General features: G+C 45.4%; 1 protein-coding gene across 4 annotated transcripts in view; it reads left to right on the top strand.

Annotated features, from left to right (window-relative positions):
• The window catches only part of slc36a4 (solute carrier family 36 member 4), a 262,213-nt gene that overhangs the window by 173,501 nt on the left and 72,031 nt on the right, over positions 1-16,681 (top strand). The window lies entirely within an intron of this gene.

Here is a 16,681-nt window from a genome sequence, read left to right as displayed (position 1 = left end):
CGTGACTGTGTGGAGTTGTTTCCTTGACATTCCTCTCTGTTGCCCAGGGGATGACGGAACAAAACTACTCCCTCTGCTTATCTCTCTCACTCCTTTTACTCTCTCTCTCTCTCTGTCCTCTCTCTTCTATTGCTCTCTCTCTGTCCTCTCTCGCCTATTGCTTTCTCTCTCTCTCTTCTATTGCTTTCTCTCCCTCTCTCTTTCTCTTACCTATTGCTCACTCTCTCTTTCTCATTTTCTCTCTTGCTGTCTTCACCACTCTCCCCTTTTCTGTCTCTCTTTCTCTCTCTGAACAAACAGAGTGCTGAATGGTTCTGGCATGGCATTGCTGGATACAGAGGGGAAAGCAATGCTGGATACAGAGGGGAAAGCATTGCTGGATACAGAGAGGAAAGCATTGCTAGATACAGAGGGGAAAGCATTGCTGGATACAGAGGGGAAAGCATTGCTGGATACAGAGGGGGAAGCATTGCTGGATACAGAGGGGGAAGCATTGCTGGATACAGAGGGGAAAGCATTGCTGGATAAAGAGGGGGAAGCATTGCTGGATACAGAGGGGAAAGCATTGCTGGATACAGAGGGGGAAGCATTGCTGGATACAGAGGGGGAAGCATTGCAGGATACAGAGGGGAAAGCATTGCTGGATACAGAGGGGAAAGCATTGCTGGATACAGAGGGGGAAGCATTGCTGGATACAGAGGGGAAAGCATTGCTGGATACAGAGGGGGAAGCATTGCTGGATACAGAGGGGAAAGCATTGCTGGATACAGAGGGGAAAGCATTGCTGGATACAGAGGGGAAAGCATTGCTGGATACAGAGGGGGAAGCATTGCTGGATACAGAGGGGGAAGCATTGCTGGATACAGAGGGGGAAGCATGTGGCAGAAAAGAGGAAGAGGTGGGGGGAGAAGCAACTTTGTGTTTTCCATTTTGGCTTATTGTCTGCAAAGCTTCCGGAAGCCAGGATGGTCTGTACCGTCGCTGACAGTTTCAAGTCAGCTTCAGAGATGAGGAGAGGGAGGGAGAGAGAGATGGAGTGGGAGAGAGAGAGAGTGGGAGAGGGGGAGAGAGAAGCCTGTGTTGTCTTCACTAGGGCTGTTACAGTGACCATATTACCGCCACACCAGTGTTCACGAGTCATGACGGGAGTTAAATTCCACATGACTGTTCAGTCACGGTAATTTGGCTTCTCCAAGCGTTGATGCTGCTGCTGGTCATTAGTAGCCTACCAAACTTGCTAACTGCTTTGTACTCAGCACTCTATTGTCCCTCTAATCACTCTGACATCAATGCAAATGTGTTCGAAAATCTAATCAAACACTTCATGAGAGCCCATGAGCTCATGTTGCGCAACATTTTTATAGGCTATGCAATTGCGTGAGAAAACAGAGTGATGACCTCTACTAAAAAGAGGAGCATCCCAACAGCTTTCTATAGGCTAAGCCGACTATATTTATTTCTCAACTTTCCTAATATTAAGCATATTGCTTTTCTTTATAACAGGAGTTTAGCCTACCTGGCTGGAATGAAAATGAATCACGGGAAAAGTGTCCTCCATTTGCTATTCAACTGCATAGATGACATGTATTTTTTCCCCCTGCCCCTGTTTTGAGACATGTGCATGATAATGATCCAAATTATTTCAAATTTCATACATACTGTATATTATTTATTATATGTAAATACAAGATTAAATCAAGAACAGTCTGATGGATGACAATATAAGCCTATCACTTGAGAATGATATATTATAACTTGTGAATGATGCCCAGCTTGCGTGCAGTGAGGCAAGAATCAGCGCATTCCTTTTTTTTTTTACTTTTTAAAATCATAGTTGCACAGCTCCTGTAGCCTAGCCCACAGTGTTGGTAAGGTTTGTATTTGTTATTTTATTTTATTTCACCTTTATTTAACCAGGTAGGCTAGTTGAGAACAAGTTCTCATTTGCAACTGCGACCTGGCCAAGATAAAACATAGCAGTTCGACACATAAAAAAAAAAACAGTTACACATGGAATAAACAAACAAACAGTCAATATTACAGTAGAAAAAAAAGGAAAACAAAAAGTCTATATACAGTGTGTGCAAATGAGGAAGGATAAGGGAGTTAAGGCAATAAATAGGCCATGGTGGCAAAGTAATTACAATATAGCAATTAAACACTGGCATGGTAGATGTGCAGAAGATGAATGTGCAAGTAGAGATACTGGGGTGCAAAGGAGCAAGATGATAAATAAATAAATACAGTATGGGGATGAGGTAGGTAGATAGATGGGCTGTTAACAGATGGGCTATGTACAGGTGCAGTGATCTGTGAGCTGCTCTGACAGCTGGTGCTTAAAGCTAGTGAGGGAGATATGAGTCTCCAGCTTCAGTGATTTTTGCAGTTCGTTCCAGTCATTGGCAGCAGAGAACTGGAAGGAAAGGCAGCCAAAGGATGAATTGGCTTTGGGGGTGACCAGTGAGCTGAGATAAGGCGGGGCTTTACCTAGCAAAGACTTACAGATGACCTGGAGCCAGTGGGTTTGGCGACGAATATGAAGCGAGGGCCAGCCACGAGAGCGTACAGGTCGCAGTGGTGGGTAGTATATGGGGCTTTGGTGACAAGACGGATGGCACTGTGATAGACCGCATCCAATTTGTTGAGTAGAGTGTTGGAGGCTATTTTGTAAATGACATCGTCGAAGTCGAGGATCGGTAGGATAGTCAATTTTACGAGGGTATGTTTAGCAAGATGAGTGAAGGATGCTTTGTTGTGAAATAGGAAGCCGATTCTAGATTTAATTTTGGATTGGATATGTTTAATGTGAGTCTGGAAGGAGAGTTTACAATCTAACCAGACACCTAGGTATTTGTAGTTGTCCACATATTCTAAGTCAGAACCGTCCAGAGTAGTGATGCTGGACGGGCAGGCAGGTGAGGGCAGCGATCGGTTGAAGAGCATGCATTTAGTTTTAATAGCGTTTAAGAGCAGTTGGAGGCCACGGAGGAGAGTTGTATGGCATTGAAGCTCTTCTGGAGATTAGGTAACACAGTGTCAAAGAAGGGCCAGAAGTGTACAGAATGGTGTCATCTGCGTAGAGGTGGATCAGAGAATCACCAGCAGCAAGAGCGACATCAATGATGTATACAGAGATAAGAGTTGGCCCGAGAATTGAACCCTGTGACACCCCCATAGAGACTGCCAGAGGTCCAGACAACAGGCCCTCCGATTTGACACAGTAGTTGGTGAACCAGGCGAGGCAGTCATTTGAGAAACCAAGGCTATTGAGTCTGCCGATAAGAATGTGGTGATTGACAGAGTCGAAAGCCTTGGCAAGGTCGATGAAGATGGCTGCACAGTACTGTCTTTTATCGATGGCGGGTATGATATTGTTTAGGACCTTGAGAGGTTGAAAGAGAGGTTGAACAGGCTAGTAATAGGGGTTGCAACAATTGCAGTGGATGATTTTAGAAAGAGAGGGTCCAGATTGTCTAGCCCGGCTGATTTGTAGGGGTCTTTATTTTGCAGCTCTTTCAGAACATCGGCTATCTGGATTTGGGTGAAGGAGAAATAGGGGAGGCTTGGGCAAATTGCTGTGGGGGAAGGGGGGGGGCTGGGCTGTTGACTGGGGTAGGGGTAGCCAGGTGTAAAGCATGGCAAGCCGTAGAAAAATGCTTATTGAAATTCTCAATTATCGTGGATTTATCGGTGGTGACAGTGTTTCCTAGCCTCAGTGCAGTGGGCAGCTGGGAGGAGGTGCTCTTATTCTCCATGGACGTTACAGTGTCCCAGAACTTTTTGGAGTTTGTGCTACAGGATGCAAATTTCTGTTTGAAAAAGCTAGCCTTTGCTATCCTATCTGCCTGTGTATATTGGTTCCTGAATTCCCTGAAAAGTTGCATATCGCGGGGGCTATTCGATTCTAATGCAGTACGCGACAGGATGTTTTTGTGCTGGTCAAGGGCAGTCAGGTCTGGAGTGAACCAAGGGCTATATCTGTTCCTGGTTCTACATTTTTTGAATGGGGCATGCTTATTTAAGATGGTGAGGAAAGCACTTTTAAAGAATAACCAGGCATCCTCTACTGACGGAATGAGATCCTTCCAGGATACCCGGGCCAAGTCGATTAGAAAGGCCTTCTCGCTGAAGTGTTTTAGGGAGCGTTTGACAGTGATGAGGGGTGGTTGTTTGACCGCAGACCCATTACAGATGCAGGCAATGAGACAGTGATCGCTGAGACCCTGGTTGAAGACAGCAGAGATGTATTTGGAGGCTGGTTAGAATGGTATCTATGAGGGTGCCCGTGTTTACGGATTTGAGGTTGTACCTGGTAGGTTCCTTGATAATTTGTGTGAGATTGAGGGCATCCAGTTTAGATTGTAGGACGGCCGGGGTGTTAAACATGTCCCAGTTTAGGTCACCTAACAGTACGAGCTCTGACGATAGATGGGGGGCAATCAATTCACATATGGTGTCCAGGGCACAGCTGGGGGCAGAAGGTGGTCTACAGCAAACAGCAACAGTGAGAGACTTGTTTCTGGAAAGGTGGATTTTTAAAAGTAGAAGCTCAAATTTTTGGGCACAGACCTGAATAGTATTACAGAACACTGCAGGCTATCTTTGCAGTAGATTGCAACTCCGCCCCCTTTGGCAGTTCTATCTTGTCAGAAAATGTTATAGTTAGGGATGGAAATTTCAGGGTTTTTGGTGACCTTTCAAAGCCAGGATTCAGACACGGCTAGGATATCCAGGTTGGCAGAATGTGCTAAAGCAGTGAATAAAATAAACTTAGGGAGGAGGCTTCTAATGTTAACATGCATGAAACCAAGGCTTGTATGGTTACAGAAGTCAAAAAATGAGAGCGCCTGGGGAATGGGAGTGGAGCTAGACACTGCAGGGCCTGGATTAACCTCTACATCACCAGAGGAACAGAGGAGGAGTAGGCTAAGGGTACGGCTAAAGGCTATAAGAACTGGTCGTCTAGTGCGTTCAGAACAGAGAGTAAAAGGAGCACGTTTCTGGGCACGTAAGCATAGCTTCAAGGCATAATGTACAGACAAGGATGGGTATGGTAGGATGTGAATACAGTCGAGGTAAACCTATGTATTGAGTGACGATGAGAAAGGTATTGTGTCTAGAGACACCATTTAAACCAGGTGAGGTCACAACATGTGTGGGAGGTGGAACAAGGGTTAGCTAAGGCATATTGAGGAGGGCTGGAGGCTCTACAGTGAAATAAGACAATAATCACTAACCAAAACAGCAATGGACAAGACATATTGACATTAGGGAGAGGCATGCGTAGCCGAGTGATCGTGGAGTCTAGTGAGTAGCTAGGCGGGCTGGAGACACGGCAATTCAGACAGCTAGCGGGCCGGGGCTAGCTGGCTAGCAGAAGGGTCTTAGAGGGACGTCGTGACGGAAGAGTCAGTTGTAGCCCCCTCGGGCGGATACGTCGGCAGACCCATCGTGATGGATTGGCAGGGCTCCGTGTAGTTAAAGGGTCCCAGCCAATTGTCAAAATAGGTATTATAGCCCAAGAAAATTGGCTGATGGACCTCTTCAGCCAACAGTCCGATATGCTCAAGACATCTAACAGGCCGCGGCTAGCAAATGGGCATTCAGGGGACATCGTGATGGAGGAGCCTGTTGAAAACCCCCTTGGCGGATTACGTCGGTAGATCAGTCGTGAAGGATCGGCGGGGCACTGTATCGGCAGTAAAAGGGTTCATGCCAATTGGAAAAATAGGTATTGTAGCCCAAGGAGTGGCTGATGGACCTCTTCAGCTAGCCGGGAGATGGGCCTAGCATAGGCTAGCTCCAGGCTAATTGGTGCTTGCTTCGGGACAGAGACGTTAGCCAAGAGTAGCCACTCGGATGCTAAATGTGTTTGTTAATCGTCAATTACCGTGAGACCGGCAGTTATTTGCTTGACAATCACCGGCTGACAAAAGTTTGTGACCGCCACAGCCCTAGTCTTCACCACCATGTTCCCTTCAGTCTACCAACAGAACAGAGCTGTAGTCAGACGGAGAGCCATTAGGAATTATTAACCAGCGACTCTACTCATTCAGTTAATTGCTACACTCCCTTCCTCTGTCTCTCCCTCATTCACAGTCCCACTCATTCTCTGTCTCTCCCTCATTCATAGGCCCACTCATTCTCTGTCTCTCCCTCATTCACAGTCCCACTCATTCTCTGTCTCTCCCTCATTCATAGGCCCACTCATTCTCTGTCTCTCCCTCATTCATAGGCCCACTCATTCTCTGTCTCTCCCTCATTCACATTCCCACTCATTCTCTGTCTCTTCCTCATTCACAGTCCCACTCATTCTCTGTCTCTTCCTCATTCATAGGCCCACTCATTCTCTGTTTCTCCCTCATTCATATGCCCACTCATTCTCTGTCTCTCCCTCATTCATAGGCCCACTCATTCTCTGTTTCTCCGTCATTCATATGCCCACTCATTCTCTGTCTCTCCCTCATTCATAGGCCCACTCATTCTCTGTCTCTCCCTCATTCATAGGCCCACTCATTCTCTGTCTCTTCCTCATTCACAGTCCCACTCATTCTCTGTCTCTCCCTCATTCACAGTCCCACTCATTCTCTGTCTCTCCCTCATTCATAGGCCCACTCATTCTCTGTCTCTCCCTCATTCACAGTCCCACTCATTCTCTGTCTCTCCCTCATTCATAGGCCCACTCATTCTCTGTCTCTCCCTCATTCACAGTCCCACTCATTCTCTGTCTCTCCCTCATTCATAGGCCCACTCATTCTCTGTCTCTCCCTCATTCACAGTCCCACTCATTCTCTGTCTCTCCCTCATTCATATGCCCACTCATTCTCTGTCTCTCCCTCATTCATAGGCCCACTCATTCTCTGTTTCTCCCTCATTCATATGCCCACTCATTCTCTGTCTCTCCCTCATTCATAGGCCCACTCATTCTCTGTTTCTCCCTCATTCATATGCCCACTCATTCTCTGTCTCTCCCTCATTCATAGGCCCACTCATTCTCTGTCTCTCCCTCATTCATAGGCCCACTCATTCTCTGTCTCTTCCTCATTCACAGTCCCACTCATTCTCTGTCTCTCCCTCATTCACAGTCCCACTCATTCTCTGTCTCTCCCTCATTCATAGGCCCACTCATTCTCTGTCTCTCCCTCATTCACAGTCCCACTCATTCTCTGTCTCTCCCTCATTCATAGGCCCACTCATTCTCTGTCTCTCCCTCATTCACAGTCCCACTCATTCTCTGTCTCTCCCTCATTCATAGGCCCACTCATTCTCTGTCTCTCCCTCATTCACAGTCCCACTCATTCTCTGTCTCTCCCTCATTCATAGGCCCACTCATTCTCTCTGTCACTCTCTCATTCAGTCTCATTCATTGTTCACCAGTAGTCTAAATGCAACCTTAGATCATGAAAGATGCAACCATAGTCATTAGCACTAATACACTTTTTTTTTCACCCGGTCCATTATTTATTTACTGTAGGCCATTGATTTCAGTCATTCAATCACGAGTAATTGACCCATTCAGTTTTTAGTGCTGTTAGGATATCATTGAGTAGAGTGAATATTTTCAGCATTAGAGGTTTTCCTGGCCAGCTCTACTTCTTACTCCTAAATATCTCTATAGATAATTTCTCTGAAATTTAAGGCAGTGCTTGACTTGGGCAGGAGCTCACAAGAGCTGAGTACCTGCACCTCACATTTTCTACTGCTTGAGCTCCAGTTCCTCATAGAATATTAGCTCAAATGTATTGTGGATCTTCTCCACCTAAATATAAACAGTACCAGCACCCAAAATGAGTACCGACACCTATTTTAGTCCATGTCAAACACAGGTTTAAGGTCACATAAAACATAATATTATTTATATGTCTCTCTTGCTATTGTTTGTTCAGTGAATAGCCTACTCACACTTTTCCATAGATCAAGGGCCTCCTGAGTAAATTACTGAGACAATATATCATCACCACATGAGAGTAAACATCCTCCCTCATTGAGATTTACTGTCCTGTTTACCCCATGCAAAGCCATTGCACACTAACAAGAAACGAAGAGAGGAGAAGAAATAGATGAATCCATTTGAAGTTTGCACGCGAGAACAACTTCCCTTATCTAAGTCTTGGATGGAATACCTAAATAACCTCCGTATGCACTGCCCAGGTTGTTACTGTCAGACTTTTCCTCATATCCAATGAGTGAGACAGTGTAGTAGACATTTTGTCATACTGTAGGGCTAAATGGACCTGCTATTGTATTGGTTCATACTGATGATGGGGTAAAGCTGATTCAACCAATCGTAGAGGAGGGAGGGGCAGGCAGTTCCTAGTCTGCTCTGTTTATATGGTATTGTCTCCTATACCTCGTTTTGGGACTGGAAAGGGAATTGCCCTCCGCGTTTTTAATTATTTTATTTCATTTCTTTATGCGTCTTCTTTACTGCACAGTGGCTCCTGCTGTTTGACATATTGATGTTGTTCTCCCATGAACCTTTGAACTGCACTGACAGGAACGCCTTCGGTGCAGAGCGCATGGTCTGGCCGAGGCCTGGGAAGAGAAGCGTGTCGCCGCTGTGCCTTGAAGCCGAGGCTGAGTTGACAGCCTCGGCAGGAGCCAATGACGGGTCAGGACGACACAGCATCAGACTGGGGTATTGGAGAAGAAATCTAGTGTCTTTGTCAGGAGATTCATCAATATCTATCTGGCTGAGATGGCACTGCCTCCTCCCCAGGGGTAGAGTCCAAACCTGTAGTTATTTTTTTTACCTCTTCTACAAAAATTGCCTACTTTCTGACCTTGTCATTGGAGGATCTGTCACAGTAGGGAGAGAGAGAGGCAATAGGAGAGAGGAGAGGAGGAAAGAGGCCTAAGAAACGTAGTGAAGAAAGAAGCAGACATAGTGTTTATAGATACACTGCTCACTCTGCAACGACAGGCCCCTCATTCTCAGTTCAGTTCTCCAGATGGATACATAGCCAACGTCCTTCTGTCACTGTGACAAGTGTGATTTGGGAAGCCTCAGCTATGTGATGTGTTTGTGATGCTGAGAGATCATAGAGGAGTTCTCCTGTGGAGACAGAGCTGGTGCTGGTCTGCTCCCATCTCCCACACCAATTAGAGAAAAGGGCATTATGCAAACGAGATGCCCCGGAGTTTGTCATCTTCATCATCAGTGACATTAGAGGCTGAGACTGAACCTCCACTTTGTCTGACTCAGTCTAAACCTCCACTCTGTCTGACTCAGTCTAAACCTCCACTCTGTCTGACTCAGTCTAAACCTCCACTATTTCTGACTCAGTCTAAACCTCCACTATTTCTGACTCAGTCTAATCCTCCACTGTGTCTGACTCAGTCTAATCCTCCACTATTTCTGACTCAGTCTAAACCTCCACTGTGTCTGACTCAGTCTAATCCTCCACTGTGTCTGACTCAGTCTAATCCTCCAGTGTGTCTGACTCAGTCTAAACTTCCAGTGTGTCTGACTCAGTCTAAACATCCAGTGTGTCTCTCAGTCTAAACCTCCACTGTGTCTGACTCAGTCTAATCCTCCACTGTGTCTGACTCAGTCTAATCCTCCAGTGTGTCTGACTCAGTCTAAACCTCCACTGTTTCTGACTCAGTCTAAACCTCCACTGTGTCTGACTCAGTCTAAACTTCCAGTGTGTCTGACTCAGTCTAATCCTCCACTGTGTCTGACTCAGTCTAAACTTCCACTGTGTCTGACTCAGTCTAATCCTCCACTGTGTCTGACTCAGTCTAATCCTCCACTATTTCTGACTCAGTCTAACCCTCCACTGTGTCTGACTCAGTCTAAACCTCCACTGTGTCTGACTCAGTCTAATCCTCCAGTGTGTCTGACTCAGTCTAATCCTCCAGTGTGTCTGACTCAGTCTAATCCTCCAGTGTGTCTGACTCAGTCTAATCCTCCACTGTGTCTGACTCAGTCTAATCCTCCAGTGTGTCTGACTCAGTCTAAACCTCCACTATTTCTGACTCAGTCTAAACCTCCACTGTGTCTGACTCAGTCTAATCCTCCACTGTGTCTGACTCAGTCTAATCCTCCACTATTTCTGACTCAGTCTAACCCTCCACTGTGTCTGACTCAGTCTAAACCTCCACTGTGTCTGACTCAGTCTAATCCTCCACTGTGTCTGACTCAGTCTAAACTTCCACTGTGTCTGACTCAGTCTAATCCTCCACTGTGTCTGACTCAGTCTAATCCTCCACTGTGTCTGACTCAGTCTAATCCTCCACTGTGTTTGACTCAGTCTAAACCTCCACTCTGTCTGACTCAGTCTAAACCTCCACTGTGTCTGACTCAGTCTAATCCTCCACTGTGTCTGACTCAGTCTAATCCTCCACTGTGTTTGACTCAGTCTAAACCTCCACTCTGTCTGACTCAGTCTAAACCTCCACTGTGTCTGACTCAGTCTAATCCTCCACTGTGTTTGACTCAGTCTAAACCTCCACTCTGTCTGACTCAGTCTAAACCTCCACTGTGTCTGACTGTACTATGAGCTATGGATCTCAAAGGAGTTGTCATTTAGACATTATTCTCATAGGTTTATGATGTTGCTTTTCTCTTCTGACTGTAAGAAGCCACAGTGACAGTACACATCCAGGGGAGGCCTTCCCAGACCCAACTAAAGAAATATTGCATTAAAATGGCAGCTTGTTAACTGCTGCTGTTTCGAGCCTTGTCACTTTATTTGGAGCTGCACATAGCTGCGGGAGGTAGGGGTGCTGAGGGTGCTGCAGCTCCCCCTGAAATATCACAATAAAAAAATAAATACAAATGTTAAAAACGTCTTATGGCTTGAATCCCGTTAGCGGGATCGATATGACAACAGCCAGTGAAAGTGCAGGGCGCCAAATTCAAAGCAACAAAAATCTCATAATTCAAATTCCTCAAACATACAAGTATTACCATTTTAAAGCTTTACTTCTTGTTAATCCAGCCACAGTGTCTGATTTCAAAAAGGCTTTATGACGAAAGATTATGTTAGGTCAGCGCCTACACACAAAAAAAACACAGACATTTTCCAGCCAAAGAGAGGAGTCACAAAAAGCAGAAATTGAGATAAAATGAATCACTAACCTTTGATGATCTTCATCAGATGACACTCATATGACTTCATGTTACACAATACATGTATGTTTTGTTCGATAAAGTTCATATTTATATCCAAAAAGCTCAGTTTACATTGGCGCATTATGTTCAGTAATCTTTTGCCTCCAAAACATCCGGTGATTTTGCAGAGAGCCACATCAATTTACAGAAATACTCATCATAAATGTTGATGAAAATACAAGTGTTATGCATAGGATTATAGATACACTTCTCCTTAATGCAACCGCTGTGTCAGATTTCAAAAAAGCTTTACCGAAAAGCAATAATCTGAGTACGACGCTCAGACACAAAAACATGCCATACAATATATCCGCCATGTTGGAGTCAACAATAGTCAGAAATAGCATTATACATATTCACTTACCTTTGATGATCTTCATCAGAATGCACTCCCAGGAATCCCAGTTCAACAATAAATGTTTGTTTTGTTCGATAAAGTCCATCCTTTATGTCCAAATACCTCCTTTTTGTTCACACCTTCAGTTCACAAATCCAAATTCACGACGCGCAGGTCAGACAAAAACTAAAAAAATCCCATTACAGTTCGTAGAAACATGTCAACCCATGTATAGAATCAATCTTTAGGATGTTTTTATCGTAAATCTGCAATAAAGTTTCAACCGGAGAAATCCTTTGTCTTCAGAAATGCAATGGAACTGAGCTACCTCTCACGTGAGCGTGCATGGCTGAGCCTCATGCCCTGCAGGCAATGTTCTGACTCCAGGAGCTCTTATTCACCCTCACTTCACAGTAGAAGCCTCAAACAAGGTTCTAAAGACTGTTGACATCTAGTGGAAGCCTTAGGAAGTGAAAAATGACCCCACAGACACTGTAGTTTGGATAGGCAATCACTTGAAAAACTACAAACCACTTCCTGTTTGGATTTTTTCTCAGGTTTTTGCCTGCCATATGAGTTCTGTTATACTCACAGACATCATTCAAACAGTTTTAGAAACTTCAAAGTGTTTTCTATCCAAATCTACTAATAATATGCATATCTAAGTTTCGGAGTGAGTAGCAGGCAGTTTACTCTGGGCACGTCAGTCATCCAAGCTACTCAATACTGCAACCATCCATAAGAAGTTTAAGAACTAGATCCTGTATTTGCAGACCGATATCGCTGTCTGTAGAGTGGGCAAATTCACTCATGTTTATATCAACTGCTGCTTGCTAATCCACAGTCAAAGGATTGCACAAAACACTTCACACAACTCTCTGCTCTGCCGCCGCAATCCATTCATTTCATTAATTCATTCATTCATTTAGAAAAAATTGCTTTTGAAATACGTTTTCTGTTTGGGAGCGAGAGGAGGAAAGGAGCTAGGACGTTTAATCACAACACGGAAATAATTGATAAAGCACCCAAATGTTTAATTTAGGGATGTGAGACACTTACTCCATACTTATACAGACTGCCACAGGCAATGTAGAGAGCGAGACAGAATGCAGAGAGGATAAAGCTCTTTGAAATGTGGAAAAGCATATTATATGCTGCAGCTGTGGCGTAACGTTAGGAGCCGTACAGATGGAGCAGAGTGTTAAGACTCAGATTGATTGCGGTATTAGCTTGTCTGATTCAGCTGTAGTGTTCGCTTATGGACCTGGATGGAATTGAATGGACTATTTATTTCTTATACTAATGTGATGTGCTATAGCCTGTAGAATGAGTGTACAAATAGGCTCTATAGCAGGTGCAGCAATGACCAAAGATTTTCTTGTTTTCTGTTCAGTTAATTGCTCAATTAATATCATTGATTGGCCGGAGTACATTTACTTGAAGCGCTCCTGGACCGTGATAATTGAATCGGCCTGCTCTGTAGTGATTGATTATAGGTTTAGTGTATAGAGTGAACTTGGATATTGAGTCGTAATAGTCTGCCCTATTTCATGTCAAATGATCCCATTGAACAATTAGACAGACCGTTGTAGACTGTACTACACAGCTTTGAGCCATAAGATGGAGATTTCATAACCTTTGGCCTTGAATTGTTGTTGAGCTTTAGGTTTCTCTGTCAGATGTTCTGACTGATGTTGGAATATGTACAGGCTATGTACAGACTACGGCTATGTATAGATTGTAACACAGTGACTTGATCGCCGTTGTGACACCAATGCTATACTGCTGCCGCCACATGACCTATACACAGACCATAGTCACCACTAGAACGTCCCATACTGTACCTGTTCACGGGCTTATTCAAATGTCATTCAAACCCTTCAGAGAGCTAACGCTCTGAGCAGGTTGAAGACAACAGGATTCATTGTTTAATCTCACACGTCTATATTGAGTCTGTCTCGGTTTTGGGCCAGCTGCCATTGCTTGATAGGATCGGAAATTGTCACTTTCTTTCTGATTGTGACTCCGTCTCTGTCTGTTTTGTCTGGAATATAAGCCACCCGGCTGGCTGAGAGAGTTGAGAGAGACGATGACTTTGGAGCCAGGTCGTTCTGTCTGTGTAGTACTCTGACTGACACCTCAGGCCCGTGGTTTTTAAAATGTCACTTTTTGTTAGACTCTCTTCAGGTTTGGGTCTGGGGCTCTTCCATGTCTGAGACCCCATACATTAGGTGGTGTGGCAGGTGACTGACATCATTATGTTTCTCAAGGCTCACGTGCACGCTTGTTTTGAAATCTGCCACTGTGCTCTCGTGCACTCTCCAACTAATCTGTGTAGTCTGGCTCACATGCACGCCCGTGTTAGGCTGCATCGCTACGTACATCGTCATGCTCCAGTTAGGTGATGTTGCTATAGACTCATCTTCAGCATGTTTCTGTTCCTATTGGCATTTAGTGCTAGACACACGTGCATGCTCCCTGTTAACCTCTGTTGCTAGACTCACGTGCATGCTCCCTGTTAACCTCTGTTGCTAGACTCACGTGCATGCTCCCTGTTAACCTCTGTTGCTAGACTCACGTGCATGCTCCCTGTTCACCTCTGTTGCTAGACTCACGTGCATGCTCCCTGTTAACCTCTGTTGCTAGACTCACGTGCATGCTCCCTGTTAACCTCTGTTGCTAGACTCACGTGCATGCTCCTGTTAACCTCTGTTGCTAGACTCACGTGCATGCTCCCTGTTAACCTCTGTTGCTAGACTCACGTGCATGCTCCCTGTTAACCTCTGTTGCTAGACTCACGTGCATGCTCCCTGTTAACCTCTGTTGCTAGACTCACGTGCATGCTCCCTGTTAACCTCTTCTGTCAGACTCACGTGCATGCTCCCTGTTCACCTCTGTTACTAGACTCACGTGCATGCTCCCTGTTCACCTCTGTTGCTAGACTCACGTGCATGCTCCCTGTTCACCTCTGTTGCTAGACTCACGTGCATGCTCCCTGTTCACCTCTGTTGCTAGACTCACGTGCATGCTCCCTGTTAACCTCTGTTACTAGACTCACGTGCATGCTCCCTGTTCACCTCTGTTGCTAGACTCACGTGCATGCTCCCTGTTAACCTCTTCTGTCAGACTCACGTGCATGCTCCCTGTTAACCTCTCTTGCTATAGGCTCACATGAGCACCATGCCTTAGCCACCATAGCTAGGCACACGTACAGGTTCCTGTGTTAAACCAGTGCTGCTATGCTTACCAGCATGTTGCCGTTATCAGCATATTAATAACCTGTTTGTTCCGGCGTACATCTAGCCTCTGTTGCTTGGCTCACTTTATGGCCCTATTATGCCCATGTGCACGTTCTGTCAGTCTTTATCAAAATACAAGCCCACTCACATGCACACTCCTGGTCACTTCGAACTCTAAACTGTCTGGCTCATACATAAAGCAGCACACAGTTGTAAACCACGACAACCATACATCATACAGTACATAACAGCTCCCTTTCATGCTCTCTCCTGCTAGTCTTCATTGGCTAGTCTCACATGTACACCTACCTCTGTCTGCCTCTAATCCCTTTCACATGTACACCTACCTCTGTCTGCCTCTAATCCCTTTCGCATGTACACCGATCTCTGTTTGCCTCTAATCCCTTTTACGTGTACACCTACCTCTGTTTGTCTCTAATCCCTTTCACATGTACACCTACCTCTGTCTGCCTCTAATCCCTTTTACGTGTACACCTACCTCTGTTTGTCTCTAATCCCTTGCACGTGTACACCTACCTCTGTTTGTCTCTAATCCCTTGCACGTGCACACCTACCTCTGTTTGCCTCTAATCCCTTTCACATGTACACCTACCTCTGTTTGCCTCTAATCCCTTTCACATGTACACCTACCTCTGTCTGCCTCTAATCCCTTTCACATGTACACCTACCTCTGTCTGCCTCGAATCCCTTTCACATGTACACCTACCTCTGTCTGCCTCTAATCCCTTTCACATGCACACCTACCTCTGTCTGCCTCTAATCCCTTTCACATGTACACCTACCTCTGTCTGCCTCTAATCCCTTTCACATGTACACCTACCTCTGTCTGCCTCTAATCCCTTTTACGTGTACACCTACCTCTGTCTGCCTCTAATCCCTTTTACGTGCACACCTACCTCTGTCTGCCTCTAATCCCTTTCACATGTACACCTACCTCTGTCTGCCTCTAATCCCTTTTACGTGCACACCTACCGCTGTCTGCCTCTAATCCCTTTCACATGTACACCTACCTCTGTTTGCCTCTAATCCCTTTTACGTGTACACCTACCTCTGTTTGTCTCTAATCCCTTGCACGTGCACACCTACCTCTGTTTGCCTCTAATCCCTTTCACATGTACACCTACCTCTGTTTGCCTCTAATCCCTTTCACATGTACACCTACCTCTGTCTGCGTCTAATCCCTTTCACATGTACACCTACCTCTGTCTGCCTCTAATCCCTTTCACATGTACACCTACCTCTGTCTGCCTCTAATCCCTTTCACATGTACACCTACCTCTGTCTGCCTCTAATCCATTTCACGTGCACCTCTTTCATTTGTGTGTCTATTTATGACTCTGCATAGCTATCCTCTCGTGCAAATTCCTATGATAGAGTAACATATCTGTCCCTTTAACAGAGTGCACTCAGCCAGCCACTGCAGAAGGAGCTATTTTAGGGAATATGTTTTTTTTGTTACCCCCTTCCTTCCCTGTGATTTTAGCAAACAAGCACTTTCTCCTGCTATGCCTCGTCCGTTCAGTTCAAACCCCCACTGATGGGGAGTCAGGGACCTCCTTTCTCCCTCAGAGTTCATGCACCTAACGTCGAGCAGAATGCCACGGAACTGTGCCGTGTTGAATCCCCGGGGAGTCCAGAGAAAACATTACCGCAAGAAGAAGCTCCCAGCTTCATGTTTAGTGTTTATCCTGGCTGTTGATCTGGGCTGTTTAGTTTTTATCCCGGCTGTTGATCTGGGCTGTTTAGTTTTTATCCCGGCTGTTGATCTGGGCTGTTTAGTTTTTATCCCGGCTGTTGATCTGGGCTGTTTAGTTTTTATCCCGGCTGTTGATCTGGGCTGTTTAGTTTTTATCCCGGCTGTTGATCTGGGCTGTTTAGTTTTTATCCCGGCTGTTGATCTGGGCTGTTTAGTTTTTATCCCGGCTGTTGATCTGGGCTGTTTAGTTTTTATCCCGGCTGTTGGTC

The sequence above is a fragment of the Salmo salar genome, chromosome ssa20 (genome assembly GCF_905237065.1).
Source record: "Salmo salar chromosome ssa20, Ssal_v3.1, whole genome shotgun sequence".
NCBI lineage: Eukaryota > Metazoa > Chordata > Actinopteri > Salmoniformes > Salmonidae > Salmo > Salmo salar.
Note: the sequence above shows the minus strand (reverse complement) of the source record. Positions and strands in the feature narration are given on the sequence as shown.